Source organism: Sceloporus occidentalis, unplaced genomic scaffold, assembly GCF_023333645.1.
Source record: "Sceloporus occidentalis isolate IW3139 unplaced genomic scaffold, rSceOcc1.0.p SCAF_1, whole genome shotgun sequence".
NCBI lineage: Eukaryota > Metazoa > Chordata > Lepidosauria > Squamata > Phrynosomatidae > Sceloporus > Sceloporus occidentalis.
The window spans coordinates 91,654,891-91,663,095 of NW_028316981.1; positions in this window are offsets into that span (position 1 = coordinate 91,654,891).

An 8,205-nucleotide genomic window follows, 5' to 3' on the forward strand; every position below is an offset into this window, starting at 1 on the left:
TTATTTATTTATTTTTGCTGAACGGCCTCTTGCACCCTGTGTGGGGGTTATGACCTATTTTAGGACCAGGATTCAAATAAATCTTTTAGTAAAAAAGTGGGATGGAAGTACATAGGTGCATACATACATGAAATCCCACCATTCCAAGATCATCCAGTAAATTTTGTGACTGAGAACTTTAATCTCCCAAGTCCTAGGCTGGTACCTGAACCTTTTCCTCTGTGCCTCCATAAAAGAAATAAACCTTTCCAATGTAAAAATAAAGTATTGTAAACCAAAAGGATTAAATATACAACCACAACAAAAGAGCAGGACAAAATCCCAACAAAGCTAGAAGGATTGAGAATAATTATGCATATTGTTAGATGAAACATAAGAAATTCAGGTCTTTGGTTTCATGCACATTTTACAGCATGAATTGGGCTTTATTTTCAAATAGAAATTATTAAATATATATTTTCCAGTACTTTTGCAGGATTAATGTGATGGATTGATCTTTTCTGCAAGTGCATAATAAATACTAACCGCACTGGTACATGGTACACGGAAAGGTTTATTGCTGTATTACTTTATGAAATTATTCTTTCACAAATTGTAGCTACTCAATGAATAATTCAAAGGAAAGAATAAAACAAAATCTAATAAACTCTGTGTATGATTGAACTTTAATTCAGTAATGTGCATATATACTTCTGTGTTATCTTAAGGTGTGATATTCTGAAGTCTACAAATATTTTCTTTAAGTAACTTGCTTATGGAGAAGGATAATGCTGATGTACTAACTAGCAAAACTGTGACTGTATGGATCTGTCCCAAAGGAAACAAAATAAAGGTCTCCTCCAGATAGAGAAAAATGAAGAGTGCAGGCATAACCCATCTCCTATGCTAACAGGTATGACAACAGTATGAACAGGTGGGTAAAAGGAAACTAGACTCCTCTGGTTGGTTCCTAGCAGTGGTGACACTATGGTTGGTGTCACCCAGTGCAGTAGCTCCTGGTGTCACCACCTCATTGACCCCTTCACATGCCACACAGTAAAGAATCCTTAGTAATTTTTTGTGCTAATCTTACTCATAAATTGTAATTCCTGTATATCATTAAATGTAATGGTAATAGTTGTGATGTAAACAACTAGTAAAATTAAAATTATACCTTTAAATTTCAAACACATGCACAGCCTAAATGTATTTACATATACATAGTTTCATGTGGTTATAGTTAAAATTTGGTAAGATATAATATTTTTAATTTTTTTTTTAAATATATATTTTAAAAAACCTGGGACCTCTCCTGAGCTTCATCCCACTCACACCATCTCTTCAACATTTTAAAGGGATACAGGTGAATGCCACAGCCTGTTTCTGCCAAGAGGTAGATGTCCAGGAAGCAGTGGTGTCACCTCTCTTAGGGTGACATCTGGTGTGGCACCACTTGCACACACCACCCACATCCCCTAGAGACACACCTGGATCCTAGCCTAGAATAAAATAATAAAACTTTATATCCCGCTTTTTGTTTCCACAATCAAAGTGGCGTACAATATTTAAAAAATACAATATATAGAAGTGCCAGACTAAAGTGAAACTATCTAATAGGACCTATTAAACACCAAATAGTCCTTTATGAGCCATTAGACAATTGTTAACGTTGGTTATGACGCCAACATGAATTCTAGAACCCATTTGCCTAGTAAAGAGGCTACACTTACTACAGGATGCCACATCTAGTTTGACCCAAATTTGCTAAACAACTGCATTGGGGGAAAGATACTACCATTGCCTTTGTAGTAAACAGTATAAGTTAGTAAAATGCAGCAAGTAAAAATAGTACTGAAGAAAGTAGTACTTAAAGTATAAAATATGCATAACAGCATGAGAGACAGCAGCAGAGGGGACAATTTTTGTCAGGGAAACAGTATGAACCCTATCCAGATTTGGAGTACTATGCCAAACTGGAGCCATGGCTGCTCATTTTTCAGAATGAAAGAGGCAGAGTTAAATGCACTTTCTAAAAACTACATATTTTTATTTTATGTTGGATGTCAGCCATTTATCTCTAAAGACTTTGCATGGTTGTCATGCTGAATTCGGCATTATGCTAGGATCCTGGCAGAAATCCTAAAAAAGGAATGTTGTTGTTGTTGTTGTGTGCCTTTAAGTTGTTTCCAACTTATGGCAACCCTAAGGCAAAGTCATTTTAGCATAATGTTTGAAAACCCTAAGTCAAGCACCAAGCTGCATTGATAGGATTAGTTACAAGATTCACTGGCATAGGACGCTTTTAAAAAGAATATTCCATATATGATTATCAGAGTCTCACTAGCTTGAAAAATAGATGGCAGGAAAGATAACACATAGACCTAAAGTTCTGTTTACACAGTTAAATATTATCTGAATCTTTTCTATGGCTTCACTGTTTTTCACAAAATAAGATTTTGAGAATGTTTATTAGTGAATTTCATAGCTTCTGTCACTACTTGGTTTGGTGGTAGCTACAAAGTTTGGTTGCTTAACCACTTTCTGGGGATGGTTATCTGAGGAGACGGTAGCCCTGAAATTGTTGTCCAGTTATTCTAGCAAATCCATCATTCTTCAGGTGCTGGCTGAGAAGCTGAAAAATAGTGGGTTCTTGTTGAGAGAGAAATTAATTATGCAGATGGCACTCAACTCTACTACTCTTTTCCACCTCAATCCAAGGAGGCTGTCCTGGCCCTAAACCAGTTTCTGTCATCAGTAATGGACCGCATGAAGACAAACAAGTTGAAACTTAATCCAGACAAGACAGAAGTGCTCCTGGTGAGTCGGAAGACAGATCAGGGAATAGGGATCCAGCTTGTGTTAGATGGGGTCACACTCTCCCTGAAGACACAGGTTCGCAGTTTGGGGGTACTCTTGGGCTCAGCTTTGAACCTGGAGGCCCAGGTCTCTGCTGTGACCAGGAGTGCTTTTGCATATTTAAAACCTGTGCGCCAGCTGCGCCTGTTCCTTGAGAAACCAGATCTGGCTACGGTGGTACATGCCTTGGTTACATCACGTTTGGACTACTGTAATGGGCTCTACATGGGGCTGCCTTTGAAGAGTGTTCAGAAAATCCAGTTGGTTTAAAGAGCTGCTACCAGGCTTCTAACAGGAGCAAATTACAGAGACCACACAACACCCCTGCTGAAACAGCTTCATTGGCTGCCAGTTTGTTTCCGGGCACAATTCAAGGTGCTGGTTATTACCTATAAAGCTCAGGTCCACATTATTTGGCAGACTGTATCTCCTTGGAGCCCTGGTGGCGCAGTGGTTAAATGCCTGTACTGCAGCCACTCACTCAAAACCATAAGGTTGCAAGTTCAAGACCAGGAAAAGGGCTCAAGCTTGACTCAGGCTTGCATCCTTCCGAGGTGGTCGCTAAAATGAGTACCCAGATTGTTGGGGGCAAATTAGTTTACAGTTGTAAACCGCTTAGACACTGCTTAGGCAGTATGAAGCAGTATATAAATGAAGCTTGTTTGTTTGTTTGTATGAACTGGTCCGGACTCTGAGATCCTCTGGTGAGGCCCTTCTCCCCGTCCCAACACCATCACAAACACGGTTGGTGGGGATGTGAGAGAGGGCCTTCTCAGCGGCTGCCCCTTGACTCTGAAACTCCCTGCCCAGGGAGATCAGAATAGCTCCCTCCTTGATGTCTTTCAACCAGCAGGCTAAGACCTACCTGTTCACACAGGCTTTTGAAGAATTGTTATAAGGAAAGGCTAGGATGTTGTACCATTTCAAAAAGTTATGATACAGTTTTATATATATATAGTTTTATCTTTTTATAATGTGTTTTATTCTTTTAATAACTATCTGTTTTAATATTGTAATAATGTCATTCCTTTTTAATATACTTTTTTTCCTATGTTTTAATTGTACTGTTTTTTTAATGTTATGAAGCTTCTGGGAAAAGAGTGGGATACAAATAATAATAATAATAATAATAATAATAATAATAATCATCCTATGGAAGTCATGAGATTTTTAGTCTTTAGATATTTCTGCTAGGGAGCTCTAGTTCTCTGAACTACATTACTAAAGCTCTCCAGTAGCAAAATGCTATAGCTATGTGGCATAACTACACTCTTGCTTGTGATACCCCAGCCTGAAAATCTAGTAGGTGGGGAGGAATATACTTACAGAACTTGGAAATAAATTAAAAAAAGAAAGAAAGAAAGAATCCTATAGTACCTTTGAGACTAACTGAGAACATTTCTAGTGCAAGTTTTTGTGGATTTCTGTCCATGTCATCAGACTGCATGGACTGAGGGCCATAATGTGAACAGGTATATATACAAATGTGTGGGGAGGGACATGTAATAGAAATCTAAGCAAGTGACAAGTTCAGTCTTGATGGTCCTCTTAAAATGTGGCTGAAGGGATAAAGTTGGGAGCCAGGTTTTGCATATTACCTGAGGTGAGCAGGTGAAAATATAGGTAGTAGAGGAAGTTCTTGGTCTAGTACATTGTGTAGATACCAAAAACTTCCTCTACTGTTCCTCCATTTTCATAGTATATCTATATGGGCAGTGGCAATACTAGTACTCATTTTTGTACTCATGTTACTCACAGATTGTAATTCCCATATATCACTGAAAGTAACGGCAATAGTGTGACATATGCAACTAGCAAAGTTAGAATTATACTTTTAAATTAAAATATTGTATGCACAGTCTAAATGTATTTACATATACATAGTTTCATGTGGTTAAAGTGAAAATTTGGTAAGATATAATGTTTTTAAAGAAAAATTTAAAAGACTAAGACAATTTAAAATTGTAACTTTTTAAGAAAAACCTGAGGCCTCTCTTTCCTCCCACTGATCCTCACCTCACTTGCCTCATCTCTTCCACTGACCTCCAGCATTTTAAAGTGACACAGGCAAATGCCACAGTCTATTTCTTTCAAAAGGCAGATGTTTGGGGAGCAGTTGTGTCACCCCACCTTAGGGTGTTACCTGGTGCATCCGTACTCTCTGCATCCCTTTGATGACATCCCTGTATATGGGTAATATTCTTTATGAATTTGCTATTATGACTTTGACCTGTCACTTTGTGATTCCCTTTCTCCTCACTGGGTTGGAAGAAAAGACTTGTTTTTAGGTGGGGCTTTTTCCTTCAGCATGCTTTGTGTGTTTCTCTGGGCATGCATTTTCTAAGTGAGCTTTTGTGGTGGTTTTGTACTGTTTTTTTCTTTCAGCTATTTATGATTTTATGATTCTAACACAAAGGAGAAAGTAGGAAGAAGAGAGAGAAAATGGACATTTCAAAGACAGCTGAAAAAGCGGAACAATAGAGATTTGGGACTGTCCTTAAAATTTTGGGGCAGCTGGAGGATATGTTGCCTTGTCTGTGTCATGTTGTTTTGCCTTCAAGTCCTTTCCAGCTTATGATGACCCTAAGGTGAATCTATCACAGGGTTTTCTTGGCAAGATTTTTCAGAGAGGGTTTGCTGGAGCAGGTTTAAAATGCCAAGCTATGTTCCATTGTTTCCCCTATTCCCTAGAGCTGGATAGTTAAGAAAGAAGACAGGAAGAAAATCAGTTCATTTGAGATGTGGTGCTAGAGAAGAGTACCGAGGATCCCATGGACAGCCAAAAGACAAACAAATGGGTCCTAGAGCAGATCAAGCCAGAAATCTCCCTGGAAGCCAAGATGATAAAACTGAGACTGTTGTACTTTGAACACATCATGACAAGGGACAACTCCTTGGAAAAAACAATAATGCTAGGAAATGTGGAAAGAAGCAGAAAGGGAGGAAGGCTGCATGCTAGAGGAATAGACTTTACTAGAGAGGTATGAGTTTGCAGGAACTAAGCAGAGAAGTGGAGGACAGGGAGTCTTGGAAATGTCTCATCCACAGGCTTGCCATGGGTTGAAATCAACTTGAGGATAGTTAACAACAAATGAGGAACGAAATTCTTCCCTATTTTCATTCGAAGAACTTTTAAAAACAAGCACAAAGAATTATGTAAGTTCTAAAGAGAAGTTTCTGTTAGAGTAATGTAAGTAGGATCTGCCTGTCTTGACAGTTGATGAAAAGCTCCCTTTCCATGGCTTCATTAGGCATCTGCAGCATCTATATGGCTCACATGGGATCAGTTAGCTACAAAGGAGGCTTCTTAATGTTAGATAAAGGCTGGAATCATGACTGTACATCTGTTACAGAGACACAATCTTGGGTGACATTATAAACCGAAACGGGCACCAAGCTTTTGTTGATTGTACACATCTCTCTTGAAAAGATTGCTATAAGGAATTAAAGCTAAAATATACGTAAATCATACTAAAATGGCCCAAAGAATGCCATTTACCTTGTTATAATGCCATTTTCTGTCTTTACCAGTTGCGTTTGGGCTAAGTCTACCATTGTATTCATCTATTCCAGAATTTTAATGCATGTTTGGAGGGCAGTTCAGCATCCCTGAGGGGGAAAAGGCCATACAAATTTAATTTTACTCTGCACTGGTAATGCTGGGAAGACTGCTACAAAGACATTTAGGGACACCAGAACCTGCAGTGCTTTGCTTGGAAGAATTTCCCATGAAGAAATAAAATGGTCTTTCTAGACCCTCTTTTTGCAACATAACAAATGTATAATGATGTGTGTGTGTGTGTGTGTGTGTGTGTGTGTTGGTGCTTATGGACCGAGGGCTCATAGCATTACAGATCAAGAGGCACTGTGTAACTATTCTATCTTTTTCTCTTTAGCAAGACTGTGGGGTGGGGCTGGGAGGTGGGCAGGGGATACAGAAGAAGCAGTAGGAAAACATGGTAGAGTTACAAATGGAAGAAGGCATTGTGTGACGTCTTTCTAAAATGCTATGAATAAGGCAGGACAATTGCAAAAGCTGTCTATAGAAGCACTCTGTGTGCATATGTCTATCGGTGTGTGTGTGTGCATGCATGCCTGTGTACAGATTTTGTTATTGTTGTTATTGAAGTGAGAGAACAAGATTGCTCAGAAATATGGCCTCCTTTGTGTCTCCATTCTTAAAGTTTGATGTGGGTCCTTTTCAGTGGCTCCTAGGCTGTGTAAATAATTTCTCCAAATAACATATTTGACCTCTTTGCTTCCCTTTAATTGGGTGATGGTGGAAAACACCTTTTCTGGGAGAAATGAATTCTTCTGGCCTCTAAAGATTGTTGATCTACCCTTGTGGCTGATGGTTTGTTTTCCCTCTTATCTTGATGTTATGGACTAACATTTTGTATATTGTTTTTGTTGTCATTGTTAACTGCCCTTGAGTCGATCCCAAGTCCTGGTGACCCTGTGTATGAGACATCTCCAAGCCCCCCTGCTCTGCTTAGCTCCTGCAGTCAAATTCAGTCTCATGATCTTCCTGATTGAGCTATTCATCTGTCGTGGAGTCTTTCTCTCTTTTTACTGCCCTCCATCTTTCCTAGCATTATTGTCTTTTCTAATGAATCATGCCTTCTCATTATGTGGCCAAAGGAATGATAGCATCAATTTGATCATCTTGGCTTCCAAGGAGATTTAAGACCTGATCTGTTCAAGGGCCCATTTGTTTGTCTTCTTGGTCACCCATGATATTCTCAGCATGCTTCTCTGATATTACATCTCAAATGAGATTATTTTCTTTCTGTCGGCTTTCTTCAGTCTCCAGCTCTCACATCCATACATGATGATGGAAAATTCAGTGGCTTGGACAATTCTAACTTTAGTGGTCACTTGTATATCTTTATTCTTTAGAAATTTTTCTAGTTCTTTCATAGATGCCCTTCCCGTTCTTAGTTTTCTCATTTCTTGACTGCAGCCACCATTCTAATCAATGTTTGATTCTAGGTACAGGAACTCTTGAACTATTTTGATTTCCTCATTGTCTAAATTTAATTTATGTATTTCTTTCATGGTCATTATTATTGTTTTCTTTATTTCCAGCATTAAGCTCTTTCATCCTTGACCTCACTTAGTCATTGTTCCAAATCTGTGATATTTAATGCTAGTAGTAGTATTGAACATTTCTCTTTTTCAATTTTGTGCACTGCCTTGAAGGCCTCAAGGCCCAAAAGTGGTATGAAATCCTGTTAGTTAAACTATGCCAGTTTTAACAATGCCAGTGTGGGGAGTAGTTGGGGTGGCATGAAAAAGAGGTCTGCAGGAGGAAGTAAGGCACTAGAGAAATAAGACAGCTCAGCATCCATTATGCAGCCTCCATTGTGC